The sequence below is a fragment of the Biomphalaria glabrata genome, chromosome 4 (genome assembly GCF_947242115.1).
Source record: "Biomphalaria glabrata chromosome 4, xgBioGlab47.1, whole genome shotgun sequence".
NCBI classification, from domain to species: domain Eukaryota; kingdom Metazoa; phylum Mollusca; class Gastropoda; family Planorbidae; genus Biomphalaria; species Biomphalaria glabrata.
The window spans coordinates 29,012,222-29,024,982 of NC_074714.1; the positions used below are offsets into that span (position 1 = coordinate 29,012,222).

At 35.7% G+C, this 12,761-nt stretch overlaps 1 long non-coding RNA gene across 1 annotated transcript; it reads right to left on the reverse strand.

The window, feature by feature from the left end:
* Positions 1–307: 307 nt before the first annotated feature.
* Positions 308–4,499, reverse strand: LOC129926099 (uncharacterized). Its single transcript, XR_008777789.1, has 4 exons — positions 4,217–4,499; positions 2,066–2,172; positions 1,644–1,712; positions 308–1,279 (listed from the first exon to the last, which is right to left on the reverse strand). It is a non-coding gene; the product is annotated as an uncharacterized LOC129926099 (long non-coding RNA).
* Between the last annotated feature and the right edge of the window lie 8,262 nt (positions 4,500–12,761).

Here is a 12,761-nt window from a genome sequence, read left to right on the forward strand (position 1 = left end):
GTGGCTTTTGCTTCGGTGGTAGAGGAGCTGGCCGTTTTTCGGACTGTACGTTTTTCTTCCTGAGCTGAGACCTATGTACTTTCACTGTCCATAGCTTTCTTGGTCACTGTCTCTCCATCTGTTGCGGTCTAAAGCTATGTCTTCCCAATTGTCAGTATTGATGTTCACTGATTTGAGGTCACGTTTTATTACATCTATGTAATGGAAGTGGGGGCGACCAGTTTTTCTTGTGTCAGTAGTGTGTTAAAACTAATGACCTGTATATATAATTTATTAAGCAGGAGCATCAACAAATCTTGAACAATAATTGTCTACAGAAAAACTTTATTCTTATCCAAACAATATACATTTACAATGTATTTAAGCAAGTTAATTTATATTTATACAAATCTATATGGCCTAAAGATTATAGCGTATTTTGATGTGTGAATACCAAGTTACATTATTACATGAAAATAGTGTACTCATTTTTAAAATATTCTGGGTAATAAAAATAAAAAACTAATGATACAATAAAATTGAAGCATTAGTCAAAAAAAGAAAAATTTCACTCAAGATCTATGTGAACTCTGCTTGAAAAAAATCATTTTGAAATTAATTTAAAAAAAAATTATGGTTCTTTAGTCAATGGAATGATAGCAGCAATTATTTAACGATTTCATGATTATCCATTCATTTCAATATACTTATAACTGAAAAATAATTCATAAGGTTTAGATAAAACCATTTGAAATAATGATTATAATTTTTTTCTTAATTTGCTTAATTCAAATCTAATATAAACAAGATTTCCTCTGTCAAGAAACTTATGAGGGAACAACATGCATGTTCTTCTCAGTAAGTTTTGCAAAGGGAATTAAGAATATTTAATTGATGTTGCTTTTTTTTTTTGCCAACATTTTAAACCTTTGCACCAGGTTTTAGTTTTAAGGAGAATGCACCATATTTTATATGTTAACTTTTGTTAGATTCTTATTTTAATTTTAAAAAAGTAAAATTTCCCTTACCACTCATCTACTGCACTCCCTCTTGTTTTAATGGGGCTCAGATTAATAGTTTTCAAGTACAATATCAAACAGATTTAAAGATATACTAAATCCAAACCTGTTGGCTGAATGACAGGATATACATAAATATGTATACAGCTTACAGTATAATATATATATCTTAAATTAAAATTGGTCCAAGACTTTTATTTTGCAACATGATGGGATTTCCCTTTCTGGTGGTGCTATGCAGGAGTCCAAGAATCTCATCTTTTCTCATAACAGAAAGTTATCTAGTTATAAAAATAAATAAAAGGATTTAAAAAAAAATAAAAAAATATATGTGTGACATATGTGTTGACCATGCTAAACGTATATATGTTATTAATTATAGTTATATGATTTTGCCATTCTAAAAATAGTCTGTACCTAAAAGGAGCTACTGCGTTAATGTGTAGACATGGCCCTGACCTTAATAGTTATGAATTATTACTATAGGTGAAGGCAGATGTTCAGTTAATTTGATGCACATTGAACTAATCTAAAAGCAACTATAACATATATTATGATTTACATTTTCATGGAAAACTAGTTTTTCAAAAATACAAGTACTTCAGCTTATGAGAAAAGTACATGGGAAAAATTGCAGTACCTTACCTTTAAGAGGTGCAACCAATCATTGACTTTTCAGGAATGCATGCCTTTTTCTTGCATTTCCAAACATAACTGTAATTATACAATTAGGCATATTGGTTAATTTCTTTTGAAAACATTAAAATTAAAAAATAATATTATTAAATTGAAAACGTTGTTGTATCAAACATACAAATTATCAGACAATTTTGCCTAATTTCATCAAACAGTTTATTGTAAAGGAATGGCCTGCACAACAGCCAAGGTATATTAGGCATTCATGAAAGATGAATGTGCTTAAGAGTGTTATAAATAAAAAAAAAAAAAACTAGAGAAAAATGTTAAATTCCATCCCAGATATTTGGATGTTGCTTGACCATGAAAATCACACAATTCATAAAACATCTATTAGATAACTAAAATAAAAATTGTATAGTAGTACTTACATTAAATATTGAATGGATGCCCAGAGAGTAGAAATAGTATAAGTATGATCCTTGAGCCATTCTGGTACATCATCAGAACTGGTTGCCATGGTTCTACTTGTTAATAACTGAAACATTACAAACATTTTTTTTTATTATAATTTATCACAGACTAGAATAGAAATGTTGCCAGGAAAAATACCAATGGTTAGAATACACCTGATGCTACTTTTGTAGCCTTATTACTGGTTAAAATGCACCAAAACTTCATTAATTAAATCTGATAAGAAACATATATGTATCACACAAGTTCAAGTTTATCAGAGTGTCATAGCAAATAATTAAATAGATATGTGAGTTTTATATTAAAGTACTGAATTTCAGGGGATAGATCCAACTTGACACCACATCATTTATTATTTCATGAACTCATGGGTCTGGGTATGGCATGGAATAGAAACTATTATTTAATATATATGGGATGTAGGCAAGGCATGGATTATAAATTGTCTTGTATAGATTAGATTGGGTAAAACTGCCAATCGAAGGTAACTTTTACTGATAGATCTGGATCAGTTATAAATTTATGGGACCTAGGCCTGCATAAATTTTATCTTTTATTTATATATTTTATGTACATATATAACTAGTCTAGAATCTATAATTATATCTTAATAATAATTTTTGTAGATGTCATATAATATCTAACATATTAAGTATAGATCAGTAGATTTAGAATTTTAGCTAGTGGAATATTTTTATATCCTAATCTGAACTGGATCTATATATCTAGAATTTAGATCAGTAGATTTAGTATTTTAGGTAGTAAAAACTTTTATATTCTAAATCTAAACTGGATCTAGATCTAATTATTCTAGAAGCTTAGATCTAGAAGACTAGTTGTCAAGATTTGACTACACTATGGCTAATGCACTAGCTTAGTAGGCCTACTAGATAGATCAAGAGACATAGTACTAATAGACTCGTCTTGCCTCGTTGGGCCTCTCAAATCAGCTACATACTTTAGAGACAATTTAGGAAGGTGAATATCGATCCAATTCAAAGATCTACAATCTACATGTTAGAGTCTAGCTAGAGATGCTAGATCTAGACAATCTAGTCTAGAAGGCTTATCAATAAAAAATAAAATCAATCATTTCTAAAGTTTGTAAAATTATATGTAGATCTAATCTATCTACTTATAATATAATAAAAATCTATGTCTACTTTTTAAATATTTAAAATGATATGGCTGATGATATTAATTATTTTAATTGAGACATTGACATACTGTCATATACAAAGAAACAAAATAATTAGATCTTATACTAACTCATAGACTCATACTGTATTGTATTAAACCTTCGAGTTTACATTCCACTATCTTGACTTGACTATATTGACTAAATAAAGGGCACTATGATTATAGATGTAGATTATTATCTATGATGATGATGTTTATCAACTGGTAGATCTATAACTTATAAGTAGTATCGTCACTTTAAGTATAATCAGTATAACCACTGCATTCGTTTCATTCACTGTCTCAGCTGTATCGATAATCGTGTGAATGTGATGTGAAGGTGAAGTCTAGATTTAGATAGAATTGATAGATTATAGATCTACTATTAAAAAGTATTAACTATAATAACTATAGTGTCTATACTATAGTATAGCCAGTATGACTCGTATGAGTATACTCATATACTGTAAAAGTGTATAATAGTAAGTAAGTATAGCTATACAGACTAGATCTAGATGATCGATAGATCTAGACTCGATCTATTCTATAATAAATATTCATATTGACAATTATTGATCTCATGTATGGTCTAGATCTAGGTAAAATAGAGTGGATCTCATGACTGTCTACATTAGATCTATTGATTTTTTTTTAAAACGTTAAATAAATCTAGACCTTAGTCTTTAACTTTAGTCTAGGTGTTGTAGATCTATTTATTCTAGATATTATACAAGAGATCTAGATCAATATAAGTTCGGTTTTTTTTAAATTCGCATTCGAAATTTTAAATACCCAGATTTAAGTATTTATATACCCATATTGGTAGGTCCGAGTTAATCATTTATTAGATCTATTAAAGCATGTCTATATAAAAGATTATTATTTTAAAAATATATTATTATATAAAAGATATAGTTATGAATATTTACTTTAAAAAATTAAAGAAAATGAATTTTTCACTTTTGCCAATTAACACTCTGGCTAGCAAAAAGGATGACTCCTCAATACTGTGAAAAGACGATAACTGCATGAGTTGGTTTGGAATTGTATTTTATAAGACTAATTTTCAAAACATATCCTTCATGAGAGAGAACGAAAAAAGGTTGTCAAAAAAAAAAAAGCTGGCTGGACTACGCAAATAATGGACCAGCCTCTCTCTCTTGATATCTTGTTAAGAACATTGGTGACCGGGAAAAGTGGATGGTTTGGTAGCGCGGGACAGATGATAAAAATGGCATGTAAAAAAAAAATCCAGATTTTGTGTAAAATACCCAAATGAGGAAGTACTGGAAACACCTATTTTAATGAAGTGGCCTTAAAAAAAATCTTTTGTGACGTTCCATTATTCAGGGAAATTGTATCTATTTTATCAGATAGTCAGAAAATGGATAACGTTTTTACAGATCTAATAAAATATAGTGTGGGGAAGTTTTACTCTCAATGAAGGTAAATCCAAGTGGCTCTCGAAGTAAATTTCTTCTTTGGCATCCTCATCGATTTTTCAAATTGGTATGGTGCGCGAAAAAGATGCGCGACGGCACTCTGATCATAAAATCTCGAAGCTGGTGTTCCATTAGTATAGTTCCATGGCCTAGATCTATATTCATTCATGAATCGCGTACTAAAAATTATTTCGTTTAATTGTTCACTTTATAATCCCATTCATTTAACAAAGCTATCGCTCTTTTCGTTTTTAATAGATAAGAATGTATCGACTTCGGGTAAACCGATTTTCGCAAAACTAATTTTATTTTCGTAGCGAAAGAGAAATAACGTGAAAGGATCATTAGCTACGTTTAACATACATCTAAATCCAATCCACTAGATTATTCAAAAGCATTTTTTACATAAATTAGTTCCTGATATCTGTGTGACTACAGATTTCCTGGCGAACATTCTTTCATTAGACATTACCAAATGGTTACACATTAACACATCTCTCTACTGAGTCTATTCCTAGGCCTAGGTCTAAAACTCTTATTGAACTCTAAGAACTCTAACACATGAACATACAAAATTAAGTCTATTCGTCTCAAATTTTAATCAAATATATGTAAGCCTGCAAGCAAATGTTTTAATTTGAAAAAAAAATGGATATAAGCCTATTAGCTATTTTGATTTGATAGCTTCATTCACACTATTTTTACATTGACACATTCGCTTTACTTATTACATTGTTATTTCGTTTAATTGTTAATTGTTAACAAAACACTCTCAGTGACTATAATATATATCGACAGTAATGCGCAAATAAAGACTCGCGGGTCGCGGGTAACATATGTCTAGTAAAATATAATTGTAATCTGTATAGTCTAGTCTATAGTCTATAGTTAGTATATAAATAGTCTAGGACTAGATTCAAGATTGTCACTAGATCTATAATCTATACTTATACTAGATCTAGTCTATAGTCTGCATGCATAGATGATAGACTGACTAGTTTAATAGTTAGTAGTAAAAAGTATTAGACCTAGTTATTACAAATATTAGTCATATTTATTAGATTTAGATCTATCAATATTAAATTAGTCACAGTCACAGTGATACTGAATTATTCTGACTTACTGAAACTAAAAGTTACTGTGTATAATATTCAATTTTTTTTCAACCTTTAGAATTTATCCTTGGCCTATCGTACTAGGAACATTAGAGCACGTTCTGCTCATTTTCTTTGACTTTTTTGACTAAAAACTAATTCTAACAATTTGAATCGATAAGACGACCGCCATACATTAATAAAGAAGCCATGTCAACAAACATAGATCTACATCACAAACCTATATATATTTGCCTATGTCTATGATTATGAAACAAAGGCAAAATATTGGGAATATGGCAGTTTTGTACTTTTCAAAACTAAAGATCATAATTATATATTGGCTGAAATGTTGGTCCTAGAATTTATAGCTCAATTGCCGCCATTTTTTTTCCACATAGATAGAGTACATAAAACATATTTGACTTCCCCCAAATAAAAATAACTTCCTACTTCCAGTCTATATTTATTTATGTCTATGCACTAGACACAATCATTACTTCATGTCAAAGCATTAGCGTTTGGTGAAGAAAAAAGTTCTTACATGATGTACCACACTAAAAGTAGACAGTCCAGCACTTTATGGAGTCTTTCTGATGAACGGCCATTTTCCTGAAACACACCTGCTAGCTTTCATTGACTGCCTTTACAATTCCTCTTTTGAGCTTGCAATTTCTTTGGAAAAGGTGGAAAATTTGAAAAACCTGGACTCAGTTCTCGAAATGACTTTAACGATTTTCCTAGAAAGTGTATATCTTTTGGAAAAGAATTACACTGGTTTGACCGTGATTATTTTTAAGTATAATCTATACTATAAAGTAGAAAGTAGGCGTATGTAAGTATGCATATATGTATGTCCCGCATAGAAATCAAAACCGTTTGACCAAACTTGATAAAACTTGGCATAAATGTCCCTTGGGTAGGTTACTAACTGGGACCGTAGTGTATGTATTGTAGCCCTAAAACAAACTTAAGAACCTCAAAAAAAAAGTTGACCAACTCTATTAAAGTATTGTATCTTTAAAAATGTAGGCCATGTTTAACATGTTGACATTAGAAAAGATCGAAAGGATTTAGATCTAGATCTCATTTTAAGAACTACACTTTGCACATATAGTTTTTTACTTTGACACATGAAAATACAAAATATAGTCTATTGATTTCTTTATTTAATAAAATTGAGCTTCAAATTTGTCTTTAAAAAACATTTTTACATAAATTCGTTCCTTATATCTTCGAATTTAGATGTTCTGACGTACATAATGTACATTCTTTCATTAGACAAGACCGAACTGTTACACAACTCTCTATTCAATGTCTAAAACTCTAATTCAACTCTAAGATGATAGAACTTTTCTTCGCAAAGATAGTTTTATACTTAAACACGTAAACATACTAATTATAGTCCATTCATTTCATATTTTAATCAAATTAACATTCAAATTTGTCGATTAGCTATTTTAATAGCACTATTCAAACCATTTTTTACATTCACGCATTTGCTTTACTTATAACATTATTATTTAGTTTAATTGTTTGAAATTATTGTTATAGCTTTTATATAGCGCTACTTTTATACGTATAGAATGCTCAGAGCGCTATGGCTCAGAGCACATTTTTTCCCGTGCTTCCTTAAGGTCAGCGGTTCTCAACCTTTTAAGCTCGGCGACCCCTCTTTACAATCCCACACTCTGCCGCGACCCCCCCCCCCCCCAGCTCAGACACACAGCAATAGAAGAATAGACAAAACTATTCATATTTTCGATGGTCTCTGGCGACCCCTGGCAAAAACCCCAAACCCTAACCCCCCAAGGGGGTCGCGACCGACAGGTTGAGAACCCCTGTTTTAGGTGCTCAGTAAACACAGCTCAATTCGAGTCGGGTGTCGAGCCTCGAGCCCCCTTCATAGGTAGCCAAGCCAAGTTCAAGCGTACTCAGCCTCCACGCTTCGCACAAACTATTCTAAATAAATAAATTATGGCATTTTTATAGAGCTACTTTCATGCTTATAGCATGCTCAGAGCGCTTTGGTCCATCTCAGTTGTGAACCAGTGGGGGGGGGGGGGAGGGGGTATCTAGGAGAAGGTTTTTCTGTGCTGCCTTTAGGCGCTCAGTATACACAACTCTGCCCGAGTCGGGTGTCGAACCTCGAGTCCCCTTCATAGGTAGCCAAGCCAAGCTAAGCGCACTTAGCCTCTCGACCATGCTTCTCACCATATAGTTCTAATGTTCTATATTAGTGACACGCATATTGAGGCAACATATGGCTAGTAATCTAATAATAATAATTAAATTTGGTCGCGCGGTCTAGTATCTTGAACGCTCGTACGTCAGCTGGTATTCTCACATGTATTAATGAAAGAATGAAGTATATAAATACATTTTGCCATGGGCGTAGCCAGGATTTTTTTCGGGGGGGGGGGGGGTTGGGTGGGGATTTTTTTCTCTCCCCCCCCCCGCGAAAAAAAAATATATGTATTTATGTGTGTGTGTGTGTACATAATTTTTATTACATTCTGACCCTTCATTCTTTCGGAAGACGTTTATTGTGCCCTAGAATAGGTTCTTTCATGAGTTAGTGGGAAAATTGTAGATTCCCCGCCATTACTAGCAAGAAGGTCTGTGGGAGCGATAGGAGCTCCCCCAGCGTGGGGCGAAGCCCCGCCGCCAAGCACTATTTTAAAATCAAAATCTTCCTTAACTGTGCTCTTGGAATTAGGGGATTTTCGTTTGCATTTTTTTGTTTTATTTTATAGAAGAGGGGGAGTTAACTGCAAAAACTCCAGGTAAAAAACTCAAAACTGCTGGTAGGGGGTTTTAAACGCAAAACCCCTGGTAGGGGTTTTTAAACTCGAACGCCTCTGGTAGGGGTTTTCAACTCGAACCCCCTGGTAGGGGTTTTAAAACTCGAACCCCCCTGTTAGGGGGTTTTAAAATCAAAACCCTTTGGTTGTGCTGGGGCAAGTGATGGTTTAGTATTAAAAACTCACCTAAAATAAACAAAATCAAAGCAAAATATCAGTCATTAAATTCCGACTCCCCCCTTCGGGGGGGGGGATATCATTTCGGGTTTGAACCCCAAACACCCCCCCCCCCTGGCTACGCCCATGCATTTTGCACACCGTCGTCTAAGTCTGAACCTTAGACTATATACTGAATCTATAAGGCCTAGCATAAGAATTTTTTATCATTAGAATTTTATATAATAAGAATTTCATATAATCTGTGCAATACATGCGCTAAACCAGGACATTTTCCGATAAAGGGTGAGAATCGGAGCGGGATAATAATTAATCTATTATTCATTAGTTATTTAGAGCAAAGTGATCGCTATTGCAATAATTTAATAATAATAATGGCTATGTCTTCGATTCCGAAGATTAAGTCCAAGTGCAGTGTTTCAAAGGACTACCCAAACCCAGTTGCAGCCTGCATATTTTTCCACATCACGTTCAGATAAAGCTGTTGTCCGTCTGCGGTCCATTTAATTTGTATTTTCTTCTTCTGCGCCTTCAATAAGGGCGTCTCTTTGGGTCTCAAATGTAGTACCCGCGGCCTTTATGAGAGCTCTTCAGCTTTTCAGAAGCAACTCGCTGCCAGCTACTTTAATGTATGCCATTTCATGAACAGCAAGTTGAAGCTCCTGCTTGGTTTGTGTAAAAAGGACGCAATCATCCGCATGAAGCAGCTCAGTAGCAATCATCCTCATGGAGCAGATCAGTAGCAATCATCCTCATGGAACAGCTCAGTAGCAATCATCCGCATGGAGTATCTCAGTAGCAATCATCCGCATGGAGCAGCTCAGTAGCAATCATCCGCATGGAGTATCTCAGTAGCAATCATCCTCATGAGTATCTCAGTAGCAATCATCCGCATGGAGCAGCTCAGTAGCAATCATCCTCATGAGTATCTCAGTAGCAATCATCCTCATGAGTATCTCAGTAGCAATCATCCGCATGGAGCAGCTCAGTAGCAATCATCCTCATGAGTATCTCAGTAGCAATCATCCGCATGGAGCAGCTCAGTAGCAATCATCCTCATGGAGTATCTCAGTAGCAATCATCCTCATGAGTATCTCAGTAGCAATCATCCGCATGAGTATCTCAGTAGCAATCATCCTCATGAGTATCTCAGTAGCAATCATCCGCATGGAGTATCTCAGTAGCAATCATCCTCATGAGTATCTCAGTAGCAATCATCCTCATGAGTATCTCAGTAGCAATCATCCTCATGAGTATCTCAGTAGCAATCATCCTCATGAGTATCTCAGTAGCAATCATCCGCATGGAGCAGCTCAGTAGCAATCATCCTCATGAGTATCTCAGTAGCAATCATCCGCATGGAGCAGATCAGTAGCAATCATCCTCATTGAGTATCTCAGTAGCAATCATCCTCATGAGTATCTCAGTAGCAATAATCCTCATGAGTATCTCAGTAGCAATCATCCGCATGGAGTATCTCAGTAGCAATCATCCGCATGGAGTATCTCAGTAGCAATCATCCTCATGAGTATCTCAGTAGCAATCATCCGCATGGAGCAGCTCAGTAGCAATCATCCTCATGAGTATCTCAGTAGCAATCATCCGCATGGAGCAGCTCAGTAGCAATCATCCTCATGGAGTATCTCAGTAGCAATCATCCTCATGAGTATCTCAGTAGCAATCATCCTCATGAGTATCTCAGTAGCAATCATCCTCATGAGTATCTCAGTAGCAATCATCCGCATGGAGTATCTCAGTAGCAATCATCCTCATGAGTATCTCAGTAGTAATCATCCTCATGAGTATCTCAGTAGCAATCATCCTCATGAGTATCTCAGTAGCAATCATCCTCATGAGTATCTCAGTAGCAATCATCCTCATGAGTATCTCAGTAGCAATCATCCGCATGGAGCAGCTCAGTAGCAATCATCCTCATGAGTATCTTAGTAGCAATCATCCGCATGGAGCAGCTCAGTAGCAATCATCCTCATGGAGTATCTCAGTAGCAATGATCCGCATGAGTATCTCAGTAGCAATCATCCTCATGAGTATCTCAGTAGCAATCATCCGCATGGAGTATCTCAGTAGCAATCATCCTCATGAGTATCTCAGTAGCAATCATCCTCATGAGTATCTCAGTAGCAATCATCCGCATGGAGTATCTCAGTAGCAATCATCCGCATGGAGCAGCTCAGTAGCAATCATCCTCATGAGTATCTCAGTAGCAATCATCCGCATGGAGCAGCTCAGTAGCAATCATCCTCATGGAGTATCTCAGTAGCAATCATCCTCATGAGTATCTCAGTAGCAATCATCCGCATGGAGCAGCTCAGTAGCAATCATCCTCATGGAGTATCTCAGTAGCAATCATCCTCATGAGTATCTCAGTAGCAATCATCCTCATGAGTATCTCAGTAGCAATCATCCTCATGAGTATCTCAGTAGCAATCATCCGCATGGAGTATCTCAGTAGCAATCATCCTCATGAGTATCTCAGTAGTAATCATCCTCATGAGTATCTCAGTAGCAATCATCCTCATGAGTATCTCAGTAGCAATCATCCTCATGAGTATCTCAGTAGCAATCATCCTCATGAGTATCTCAGTAGCAATCATCCGCATGGAGCAGCTCAGTAGCAATCATCCTCATGAGTATCTCAGTAGCAATCATCCGCATGGAGCAGCTCAGTAGCAATCATCCTCATGGAGTATCTCAGTAGCAATGATCCGCATGAGTATCTCAGTAGCAATCATCCTCATGAGTATCTCAGTAGCAATCATCCTCATGAGTATCTCAGTAGCAATCATCCTCATGAGTATCTCAGTAGCAATCATCCGCATGGAGTATCTCAGTAGCAATCATCCGCATGGAGTATCTCAGTAGCAATCATCCTCATGAGTATCTCAGTAGCAATCATCCGCATGGAGCAGCTCAGTAGCAATCATCCTCATGAGTATCTCAGTAGCAATCATCCGCATGGAGTATCTCAGTAGCAATCATCCTCATGAGTATCTCAGTAGCAATCATCCTCATGAGTTTATCAGTAGCAATCATCCTCATGAGTATCTCAGTAGCAATCATCCTCATGAGTATCTCAGTAGCAATCATCCTCATGAGTATCTCAGTAGCAATCATCCGCATGGAGCAGATCAGTAGCAATCATCCTCATTGAGTATCTCAGTAGCAATCATCCTCATGAGTATCTCAGTAGCAATAATCCTCATGAGTATCTCAGTAGCAATCATCCGCATGGAGTATCTTAGTAGCAATCATCCGCATGGAGTATCTCAGTAGCAATCATCCTCATGAGTATCTCAGTAGCAATCATCCGCATGGAGCAGCTCAGTAGCAATCATCCTCATGAGTATCTCAGTAGCAATCATCCGCATGGAGCAGCTCAGTAGCAATCATCCTCATGGAGTATCTCAGTAGCAAACATCCTCATGAGTATCTCAGTAGCAATCATCCGCATGAGTATCTCAGTAGCAATCATCCTCATGAGTATCTCAGTAGCAATCATCCGCATGGAGTATCTCAGTAGCAATCATCCTCATGAGTATCTCAGTAGTAATCATCCTCATGAGTATCTCAGTAGCAATCATCATCATGAGTATCTCAGTAGCAATCATCCTCATGAGTATCTCAGTAGCAATCATCCTCATGAGTATCTCAGTAGCAATCATCCGCATGGAGCAGCTCAGTAGCAATCATCCTCATGGAGTATCTCAGTAGCAATGATCCGCATGAGTATCTCAGTAGCAATCATCCGCATGGAGTATCTCAGTAGCAATCATCCGCATGGAGCAGCTCAGTAGCAATCATCCGCATGGAGTATCTCAGTAGCAATCATCCTCATGAGTATCTCAGTAGCAATCATCCGCATGGAGTATCTCAGTAGCAATCATCCTCATGAGTATCTCAGTAGCAATCATCCTCATGAGTATCTCAGTAGCAATC